The 12,213-nt window shown below is 48.4% G+C and overlaps 1 pseudogene; it reads right to left on the reverse strand.

Annotated features, from left to right (window-relative positions):
- Positions 1–9,858: 9,858 nt before the first annotated feature.
- LOC123429145 lies at positions 9,859–11,813 on the reverse strand (annotated as a pseudogene).
- Positions 11,814–12,213: the final 400 nt, after the last annotated feature.

Consider the following 12,213-nt stretch of genomic DNA (forward strand, 5'->3'; position numbering starts at 1 on the left):
CAATTTGATCCACTCGATCCTTGGTGACATGACCATGCATGGAACATGTCTTCGTTTCCGCCCCAACATGCCGATATCTTACCCTGCAACGTCTCTTGTGTCCACGTTCCCGGCAGCATGGCAAGAGCTACAATGATGGCATGATCCATTGGAGCACCGGCCATGCTCCAGTTGCCTGGGCGAAGCTCTAATGCAGCACGATCCAATGCAGCTCCGGTAGCCCCTGCGTAGCTCCGATGCAGCATTGTTGACGCTTCATTGCAGCTCCGGCGTCCCCAGCAATGCTCCAGTGAAGCACTGTCTAAGAACCATGAGGTCGCATGGGGATGCTTCATTGAAGTTGCTACGCTATGGTGGCCCAATGATACTCCATTGTGTCGACCCTTCCTGTAGCATGACGCGGTGCTCGCGCATCACGATGGAGCCCCTGCAGCAACCCCCCATTCATCACTCTCTGTAGTGTTGCAGCAACGCTGCCACTTACCTCCGACCACTCCTTGCAGTGGCCCATAGAAGTATATGGTGTTGCTACTTACCCTTTGCATCTGGTGGTTGCCGTCGCAGGGTCCGCAGGACATAAATTGTGAGTTCTTTTATGATACCTCCGTTAAATATTGATCGTCCATTAGTGAAATTTAATGATGACGATTGTTGCGTACTGCTGCAATTGTCCAATAGAATGGCGAGAGGTATATCTTGCACTTCTTCGCCCAGGTCCTCCAGTATACAAATCCTAAGGGCGTTTTGGAAAGTAAAAAATTCAGTCCGACCGTCTCGACCTACGGGGACTGGACCGCAGTGGCGATGTCGGCTGGGCCCCAAGGTGCACCTTCAAAGCGATGCCTCCCAACGCTCGACCGCGACCGGCGGCTGGCCATGCCGGGCATTCGAAACCATGGCTGCGGTCTGCCCCGGCCTGCCCTCTCAGTCTCGGATCGCGCTGACTGTGGACGGTGGCGAGGCGACCCGAGGCTGTTCGACTGCTTGCGTGCGGGAGGCGTGAGCAGACTACCAGCAACTGTTGTGCTGCAACGCGCGAATGACGGTCGTTGATGTGGCCGTGGACCGCGAACGGGTGTGTGCATGCAGGACGAGCTCCAGGGACTAGTTCATGGCGGACAGGGAGACGATGCTACGGTATATGAAGACAACAGGAAAGCGGCGCGACAGCTTAGCACGGGCTCGATGGACGCGACGTGATGGCCGGGGACGCAGTCGAGACGACGAGGGAGTGCGCTGGTGCCGGTGGTGGTCCTCGGGTGCGACGAATTAGTCGAGCTCGAGGCGGAGGCGTCGTGGTCCAGTGGGACATGGCGCCGGGGCTTGCCATCTTGGTTTCTCGTCGATATTATCCGCCGTTGGCCATTCGACCACATCGCGAAGGTTTCATGACAAAAAATCTATCTCTATTCTACCCTCAAAAAATCAGTGATCGGTTTTTAATATACCGCTTCCTCTCTGGTTAGCAGTATAGGGTACAGTAAAAACTCTCTAAATTGTAGACAGACTCTAAAAAGCACCTAAAAGAGCTGCGGGAGCCCTCCGCGGGCAAGGGTTATGATCCACCATGCTTCCATCACGATAAGGCCATAAAAGACAAGGCAGATCCTCAATGGCGCTGGTAGGAGGCAAAAAACAATAGTTGGTGCCGCTCAAGGGCACAGGGTATTTTGGGAGTTGTGATTTGTCGAAGAAGTGTTTGGTATGTGCCATTTTCACACACTTGAATCCACACATACAAATTTCAACTTAAGGGCATCTCTAACGCGGACCCGCAAATCAGACACCCCATCGGTCTACGGATCGCGGGGGGGGGGGGGGGGGGGGGGGGGGGGCAGTCCACAAAGATTGATGCGGGAGTTGGTAGTCCAAAGCTAGCCGCATACATCCGTCTTCATTTTTTCTAAAGTTCGCATACATTCGCATGTTCAAAATAGCCGCATATTTAGTTCTAGTTTAGCTACAAAATTTCAAATGCAACACTAGTTTTAATTTAAACATTTAGTCCCCCTTTAACTGTCCATAGATACTCAATCAGATATTTCTGCAGTTGCTTATGAGTTGCTCAATGCCGAATTTGTTGATGCATTTGGACAAGCTCATTAAATATGGTCGGATTCTGATATGAAAATTTGATATGATCACCCATTTTCTCAAATTCAAGAACTACAATAAGAGCATCATCCTCATCCTCCATGATCATGTTGTGCATGATCACACAAACATGTCGTCATCTGTCACAAGGTGTCCGGATCCCATTGTTTAGTAGGTGACAGAGTTGTCGTGTTTCAACAAGGGTGTGTTGGGATGGTCGAGGCGGTGAAGTGACAACAAATGCAAAAAAGAAAGGATCTTTTACATCTGTGTCCCTAACTCGAACCCCCTACTCAGATTTATCCCTAATTTTGAAGTGTGCTCAAATTTGCTGCTCTTCCATTAGTTCCTCTTATAAAAATGACCTTCCGGCAGGGGCGGACCGAGAAAAAATTCTGATTGGGGGCACACCTTCTATAAATTTGCTGACTTTGAAGTCTTTTCTTTCAAAATATGCACATATACAAGGAGAATTCAAAAATTTGAGTGGGGCCTGGGCCCCCACTCGGTTGTACTTGGGTCTGCCCCTGCTTCCGTACGGACTTTAACCGCTTGGTGAATAATAACGCGATGAGCAATAAATTCAAATCAAATAGAAAAAGAATAAAAAATATCTAAAATTTTGTGAGATCGAAGGTACTTGAATGCGCAAGGTGCATGCAAATGTTCGTGCTATTTCAACATTCAATGAGCTCGTACCAAAGGGAAAAAATAAAATTGTACGTCTGTGAACAAAAAAGTCAAAAGAAAAATAAAAACAAATTCAAAAAATCTGATTTTTTTAACGTCCAAGGTGCTTGGGTGCGCAAGATGCGTGCAATTTTTTATAGTGTTTGGACATTGTAGGAGCTCGTGGAGAAAAAAAAAATTGGCTCAGAAAAAACTATGAAAAAATGCACTATTTTGTTTGAATTAGACATTGTAGGTCCTCGCATGTCATTTAACCACAAAAACTTGCAAACACCTTGGGCACCCATGCCTCTTTGATGCCAAAAAAATCATATTTGTTTGAATTATTTTGCTATTTTTATTCGAATGTACTGTTCATAGGCGTACATGTTTATTTATTTTCCTTTGATACTAGCTCATGGAATGTTCAAATAGCATGAAACCTTGGCCGAATCCCACAAACTTTCAGATTTTTTTTTGATTTGTTTTGCTATTTTTTGTCGAATTTACTGTTCACAGGACGGTCAAAGCCCGTTGATTAGATGGTAACGACCTTAGAAGGGCATCATCTACTTGACGACGGAGGGGCAAATTTAAGCATAGCCGAAAATTAGGAACAAATTTGAGTAGCTACTTCGAGTTAGGGACGAAAATGCAAATGATCCAAAAGAAAATGGATGAAGAGAAAGATGGGAGGATGAAAGCATGGGTCCGGAAGGGGTTTGGGATGAACCAAGGATGTCGCAGTACTACGTGGCTGTTGTGCGGACTTTCGCAAAGCCCATGAAGTTTGTTTTGAGTTTGCGAGAAAAAGCCCATCCAGATCGGTGGACGGACGAACACATACCTGCTTTGGATGACTACTAAGGATGATCGGACCGTGCAGTCCAGATGGTTGCGGGTGTTTTGAGGGCCCCCTTTAATGAGAGCAACTCTAGCAGACCCCGCATTCGTCCGGCGCGCAAAACGTGTTTGCAGTTCGTGTAAAAACATCTATGCGGGCCGGCGCACACGGACGCGGATGCAGACCCCGCATAACGGACCCGTAAAAGAGCATATTCGTGAAATATGCTTTGGTGGAGGAAAGCGTGGGTTGAAATGTCCCTCCACCAACCGTTTCGCTCATATGCGGGGCACCGCAGCGACGAGGTGAAAACCCGCAAATACGGGGGTTGGGGCCGAGATTTTGCCGTGCCCGGGGCGGGATGCGGAGTCTGATGGAGTAGGTTTTCTCGTCGCGAACCGTATTTTGACGGTTATTTTCCGGATCGGGGCGGGATGCGGGGTCTGCTAGAGTTGCTGTGATGCCCTAACAAGCAATCCATATGCTGCAATGCACCCTCTTTTTTCTCGCTGAACCTTTTCTTTTCTCAACCAGCCACCGCACAAATTGAATAACCATGGCCCGGAGGCACCGGTGTCCTGTGAATCGTGATGATGATTAAGCAGGCGGCAGGCTAATTATAATCAATCTAGGTTTGCAGTGCGGGGTGTAATGATGGGATTAACACCCTTTTTAATTACCCAGGACCACACTGACAGGCGCACCGATCGCTGCAGGCGTACGCGTAGGTATCAGCTCAGCTCTTCACTCAGCGCGGCACAGAACACCAGTGCGCGCCCACGCTACGCTCCGGCACGCCGGTCCCGGCCGGGGTTGCCAGCGTCCGATACAGATATACATACATTTTGCGACCTGTGTTTCGTGTTTCGTCGCTTTAAGTGGATTGGAAACCAAAAGAATTAAGTACTTGCGACGAGAAGATCATGCGCGCACGTAGTGCAGCCGATCCAGGTGGTCTCTCTCGCCCATGCGCCGCGCGAACAACTTTCGGGCTGATCCATGGATGCACATTTTCTCTTACATCCATCATGTATTCATGTGTGTATTCCTTGACGTTGTGGCGCAATGATCAGGGTGAACGAGGAGCCGGCCAATCAGTGGTCGATGATTGCTGTCGACGGCGCCGTCCGGGGGATCCCACTAGCCCAACGGATCCATCGATTGTCTAATTGGTTGATGATCCCACTAGTCATTACCATGTTAGAGATTATTGCTTTTCTACTCCCTTCCTTTTTGAATAAATTTCCGATTTATTCATCAAACATTACAGCGTTAGAAAGAACAAGGATTCAAGGAAAGTAGCAAAATTCAGAAGACGTCTAAAAAATTTATAGATTCTTCGTCCTTGTTGGTTGATTACAGCGTTATCAAGATTCTCGCGGTTGATCCGAGGGCGGAGCCGCGTTCACTTCAGACGTCTGAAAATGTAGCGTCAGCCTTCAAGTGACTAATAAATGTGCGCGTGCAATGCACGGATAAAGAGAAAATTTTCACTTACCCCTCCCCAAAAAGCTTTGCGGATGAATTTCTATATACAGGTTACAAGAAATAAAATTGAAAACTGGATACACTCAATTCAAAATTAGCAGACCAGACAGAGCACATCCTGTTTGTTTCAGAAGTCTCGGGACTTTTTTTAGTCTCAACTAAAAAGTATCTAGTCCCTACCCGTTTGTTTTTATGGACTAAACAGGGACTAGAGTTCATTAACTGACATATAAAAGACCATGTTACCCTTGATAATGTATTAGAAGTTATTAAATGACATGTTAAAATTAAGGACATTGTTGAAAAAAGTGCCAAAAAGTTCCAAAAAGACCCTCTCATAGGGACTTCTTCCTTTAGTCATAAATACCGCTTTTAGTCCCTAAAAGTCCCTTATGTTTGTTTCACTAAAAAGAACTTTTTTAGTCCTTATACCAAGAAGTCCCTGGAAACAAACATCCCCCTATTACGACAAGTTTGTTACCTGCAAGATTTGTTAGAATCATTACCTACAGCAACTCCAGGGAATGATAGATTACCTACCATAACTCTAGGAAATGAGAAAAATGTGGAAGTGCACTGTAGATAAAGAGTAGGAGAAACCAAACATGTGATTCCGAATCCAACTTGCATCTCGCTCTCTGCTCCAGAACTGGCTGGAATCAACGATTTGCTTATTTGTTAATAGAAAATCTGGTCGATTTATTATCAATAACTATGTGAGACATGCACATCAGTGTAGCACACGCTAGCTCTAAATTAAACATCTAATCACGATTTAAAATTTGGAATAGAAAGTATGTTTATTTGGTACAGTATAAAACAGCTGCTCCTTCTAAAAAAAGAGAATTTGGGTGCGTAGTATGGGTGTTCTTGGGTTTTCCCCTTACGGTAGGCTGCTCGATGACGAGTGCCTATGTGTAGGTTTCTCAAGAATGCTTTGAACTCGCACCCCCTTTTCTGGTTTCCCTTTTGGATGTTGAACAATGTATTTTCGTTATGTGAGTAATGGAAAGGGGTTGCCCGGTTCCAAAAAAAAAAAAAAAAAACAGCAGTCACTCGCTCTCTCACCGCACCACCGATGGACACGATGCGGGAGCGGGCATCTCGGAGCCTCCCGAGATACGGTGCGTCTAGACGGGACGACGCTTAGACTTGGAGCTCAATGGCATCCCACAACCGCGAGCATCCGAGCACCTCAGGCTCAGGCAACGCCAAATGGAGTGGATTCACGCCGTCGTCAAGGGCCATGGAGCTCGGGACGCTGCCCTCACCCCTTCCCGGTCCAACGCGACCAAGCATCAGCAACTCAACTCGATGCATGGGGAGGACGTCGTGCTACCATGGAAGGTCTCGCTACCCCCTCTCCCTCTCTCTCTTTTCGATTTGGTACGGTGCTAGACTTGATTTCTTTCGCACTCTGATGCGGTTCCTCACGGCTCTCTCTCTCTCTCTCTCTCTATGTGTAGTTTAGATGGTAGGTCTAGCATCCATACTGGCTTTACATATAACAGGGATAATATTTTTTTCTAGAAAAATATTGCTTGAGCATATCTACTTGGACAACTAAAAGCTAGCAATTGTTAGCTAAATTATTTGTGTTGAACAATAAATCTCATCACATGTTTCTCCTGCAAGACACAGATATGGCTCACATAGTGTTCCCTTCAAGAAAATAAAAGAAAAGAAACGATGGTACTCACTTACTTCCAAGTGATTCAGGTATGGTTGTTTCTGGATGAGAAAAGGTGGCAGCCAGCAAGTGAGTGTCTATTTAGAAACTTCTCGTGTGTGTTAGAGCAACTCCAACGGGCCGAGCCAAACAGACGACGATTTTATCCGCTTTTCGTTCGTTTGGGTCGTCCGTCGGTCCGTCCGTATTCGCTTTTTTAAATGGGTCAGCACATGCATCCGACGAGAAGCAAGTGGGCAGCAACACTGTGGCAATATAATAATGAAAGAAAGTTGGATGGGGATGGGCCAGAGAATTAAATAGCAGACAGATGTGGCTGGGTGGCTGGATGACAAGTGGGTCAGGCCGACCACATGCGGACACCGAGAGGGCGGGCACGTCCGCTTCGCGTCCGCGCCGACCCATTTCAGTCCCAAATTTAAGCCGAAAATGGGTCGACGAGGACGCAAAGCGGACATGTTTTCTCAACGGGTCCAAGCGTTAGGCCATCTTTTTACCCGCGCGGACCCAAACAGACGGCCATAGACAAAATGGGTCGCCTCATTAAAGTTGCTCTTATGTCCCTTCAAGAAGACTCATGTTACTTAAATGATGTGGGTTATTCGGGTTATTATTTGGTGGCACATCTCATGGGAGGTGCCGTGCCGTGTCAATTGCATTGGCCTACAATAAGGTAAAGTACTAATATGTTCAATATGTGCTTTGGCCTTTGGGTATAATGCATGATCAAGTTTTCTAGCCTCGGTGTCTCATCACACTTAATAGGTATATGCTGGTGTAACACCTCATTCTTTATTAGAACTCTGTCATTAGGAACAGATATACCGAATATGTTGATCAAATTAGCTTCAAGAATGCTATGTAGTGAAAAAAATATAGCCACAATGACATACCAAATCTGTTGGTCAAATTAGCTTCAGGAATACCACTCTCTATCCCTCTGACTTTTTATTCCCTTTGAGTTTGCAAATCATGACCCAGTTCGGCAGTTAAGCAACAATATCGAATCTGAGTGATTGGGTTATGATCATTACCCAAAGAGTTGGTGTTGCTTATATCCTGGAACGGGATGCGCATTTTGTTGAGAGTGGTAGGAGGCATACAAGCTCCTTTAATCCTGTGAAGCAAAAGGATGGGAGATCATTATATTTATTAATGGGAATGCAAGATCGTTATTTCGAATATGGAACCAACAAAATCAAAATGCATGTAGTAGCTGTGCACTGCTTGTAAACTGAAGTAAGGCAAAATGATGTTGTACCTTTTAATACCATTCATCTAGATTTTTTATCTGGAACATTTGCAATTATCAATTTCAAGAGGTCTCATTTAGAGTGTTTTTTTATGTTCAAGCAGCTTTGTGGTTTGTAATACCATTCATCTAGACTCCTTGTCTTTTCTTATACAATTGTCATTTTCAAGAGGTTTCAGTCAGAATGGGACTTTTTAACGGTTAGATTACATTTTAACGTTCATACAATAAACATGCAGCTTTGTTTCAGTTTTAGGTTAGGTTAGTGATATCAATTTTTCAGAACCATAGGGATAGCATGAAATTTCACTTCCTCATGCTAGAATCATTGCACTTTGTGTTTGATTATTATGTTAGCATATGATCATGCCATATGGTTCACCTGTTACATCGCTTACCCCTAATGTAGCATATCATCTTGGTGTAGTTGAACAACTCATGGGGGACGGACCAATAATACTAGACCTACAAATACCTACAAAAGTTTACTTAACCTTTCAAATTAATTCTTCTTTTCCCTGATTTTCAGTGAGGGTAAGACCCCTCATCCCTTAATTACCAATCACTATCCTACACATCAGTTTGTACGTAAAATCTTTAAGTAAGTCTTTATAGATGTAGCATTACTCTAGGACGGACTGTTGTTTCCCGTATTTTGTGCCTGTGTTTTCTCCTGTACATGAACAAACGATGGTGTGGAGAGCAGAGTTTTCATCTGCTTCCCTAATTTGCTAGACGTACTTGTGGTGGGAGTGAGTACTTAAGATGACAGTTAGGTTTAATGAGTTGGCCTGATCGTGACCCTCTGATTGACCGTGTTTTATTCTGTGTACATTCCGTAGTAGTAGTAGAGATTTTGTAAAACTTTTGGGTTGAAAGACTTTGTTACATGAAAGACTTTATGAAAATCCCTACAATGCCGCTTCTTCGCGTGGCTAGCAATGCGAAATCGCTGCTGGATCTCGGACCGCTTGACACGTCGAGGACTACCTCATCAGGCCGCAAGCCCCTTCTGCAACCAGCAGACGAAGATCATAAACCACATACTGCTAACGTACGTTTTTGCATGTACACTATGGCTCTAGATTTGAACTGTCATGGGGCTCTCGGACAGGCGTCAGCGTCGGAAGACGACTTGATGGAATGATGCTCCACACGGATGGGGACCCATTGCACACCGAAAGACCTCAAGGTCATCATCACTTTATATTTATGGAAACTATGGAATCATCACAATGCAATTGCTTTTTACGACGAAACACCATCACTTCAAACAACATTACGCAACATTGATCGTAAAGGTCGCCCATGGAAGTCGGCGGGACTGTTCGAGGATGACCTATAGTTCTTTTTTAACGGATTATATAAGTGTGCTAGTATCGAGTAGTTGCTTTTATTGTAGTGTAGCATGAGGTTGTTTCTAAGGCCCTGTTTGGAACCACCCAGATTATATAATCTGGTTTTTATAATCTATTGTATTTCCAAACAGGACAGTTTATATTGTAGATTTTATAAACTAGATGACCAGATTATTATAATCTCATAATCTGCTCTGCCCCAGCTAAAATGAGATTATGGATTACAAAATGACGTGTTACCCTCGTAAACTTTAAGAGAATTACGCAGTGCCACCGCCACTTTCCTATTTTTCCTTGTAAACAGAGGGCAAACATGTCATTGTACAATTTAAAAGCTGGTTTACAGTTTATATAATCTGGCCTCCAAACATGCCCACCTGGATTATTTTTATAAACCAGATTATATAATCTATGTTCATAATTCAGATTATCATAATCTATTATGGTTCCAAACAGGGCCTGTAATGATGTAAACATTATGAAGTGACTCTTCACCCCTTTCTTTTATAAAATATTTTAAATTTTTTGATGAACAACTGTTTCAAGTTGTACCGAGAATCCCGTACGGCTTCTAGAGCTCACCATCCAGGCGCGCGCCGGTGCCGGCGTCGGCGGGTTGGAGCGAGCAAACCCTGGCCTCTTTGTACACCTTCCCCGGCCGACAGAGGTAGCCCAGCACCGGCGCGCAGTGGGAGTGGTCCGAGCAGACGCAGAGCCCTTCCATGGCGCAGCCTTCCTCGACGACGCTCGGGCTCGCTCCGTCGACACCGAGGACCTGGTCGCTCCACTTGGTGGAGAAGAGCCCGTCAGGGTCGTACCTGCCCTTCACCTCCAGGAACTCGCCGGCCTTGGGGTACCTGTCGACGGCGCCGTCGAAGGCAAAGTTGCGGTTCTTGCCCCAGTGCGGGAAGCCGCCATACTTGCGCAGCGCCATCTGCTCCAGCTCGTCTATGACGTCCGCGTGCGCTCGCGGTGCACCGGCGGCGTAGCTCCGGTAGTACGTGATGTCGAAGTCCACCGCGTCCTCCGGCTTGCCGAGGTAGGCGGACGACGCCCTGAGGTAGCGGGCGAGCAAGCCTCCCCTGGCGTCCAATCCGCAGAAGGCGCGCGGGTTGAGGTCCCGCAGGCGCTTCACGTCGGCGACGAAAGCCGTGGCCTTGTGGAGTGGGACGCTGATGGCCGCGTTGTAGACGAAGGTGGCCCCGAGGCGTGGGTCCCACTTGCAGGAGGTGAGGAGGCCGTCTCCGGGCTGTCGATGCATGAGCCGGTCGCCTGCATGCGGTGCTGGTACCCCACCACGGGGAACCCGGTGAAGACTTGGCCGTCGTTGGTGAAGCCGTGCGACTGCGGCTGACCAGCCGATGTCGTCTCCGCCGCTGCGCACCTGGCCATGTCGGTGCCGTTCTCCTCTAACTGCTCCTCTGTACGTCTGGCATCGACGCGTCCGAGCGCGGCTCTCGACCGGAGGGTGAGATGGTCGTTGAGGCCGTTGCCCGGCGACGACACGTCGACGCGGTCGTCTTGGCGGTACACGACCTTTCCCAGCCCCGGCTGCCACGTCAGGTCGCCGAACTCATGGCGGCGGCCCCACGCTACCACCTGATCCTCCAGGTCCGAGTCATGGCGCTCCACGAACGTCACCGACCGTTTGAACAGCGGCTGCAAGGCCAACGTGACCTGAGAGATGACGCCGAGAACGCCGAGGGAGACCTTGGCGGCGCCCAGGTCCAGGTGGTGGGCGCCAAGCTCCCTCACAGTCGCGAACCCCTGGCTCGCCGGCGCCGGCGTCACGATCCTCAGCCCGACGACGTACTCATGAACAGCACCCCCGTTTCTCCAGAGCGAGCTCCCGTGCGCGCCCGTCGCGAGCAGGCCCCCAATCGTGACGCCTGACCAGTACGGAGAGTGCGGGAGCGCCAGCCCCGCGGCGGCGGCCGCCCGGATCAGGTCCCGGAGGAGCACGCCGCTCTCCACGGTGATCAGCCGCGCGGCGGTGTCGAGCCTCACCGTGTTGTTGAGCCGCAGGGTGCTGATGATGGTGTCGTTGCGGCCGTCGGGGCAGGCGAGCTTGGGCAGGCTGTGGGAGTACCTGGTGGCCACCTTAACCTTGCGCCTGGCCGCCGGCGCGGCCGCCACGGCGGCGACCAGCTCCTCCTCGGTGCTCGGGTAGGTGACACTGGCCGCGCGGCAGGTGGCGCGGTCCGGAAAGGAGCCGTACGCGTTGGTGATGGTGCAGTCGGACGTGCCGCGGGCGCAGACCACTGGATCTGGCGGGGGACTGGATCCGGCCAGGCCGATGAGGAGCCCCACGACCAGAAGGAGAGTCATGGCAAGGCTCTCCAGTTCCATTGCCATGCCGGCCTAGTGCTTGGTTAGTGGCTGCAGCTGAACGAACGAACCAACGTCGATATAGAGGTAGTAAACTTTTGCGGCAGATATCGCCTGTTTGTTGTGCAGGCTGCATCATGGTACTACTGAATGACGAGTATGAACTGTCGACACGACTTTCTGAATGGGACGAGTACGAATGAGACTGAACCATCGTACTCCTGTCCTGAATAACGAGTAGGAATCAGATGTACTCCCTACTCAATGTTGGCATAAGCTCGGCAGCTGGTTAGGATAGTCTGAAGGTTTAGTAGCTCATTTATCTTTTCTGTTGATTGTAGTAACGCATGTGTATGGAGACTATAACATGCACATGCGCGATCGTAGACTGGGCTGTTGCCCACCCCTCCTCGACGCCTCTCCCGGTGGACTCGGTGCTGTGAGACGTGGCCGTGGGATGGCGCGGCTATATCGGATGAGAGTATGCCGC

Source organism: Hordeum vulgare, chromosome 2H (genome assembly GCF_904849725.1).
Source record: "Hordeum vulgare subsp. vulgare chromosome 2H, MorexV3_pseudomolecules_assembly, whole genome shotgun sequence".
Taxonomy (NCBI): Eukaryota; Viridiplantae; Streptophyta; class Magnoliopsida; order Poales; family Poaceae; genus Hordeum; species Hordeum vulgare.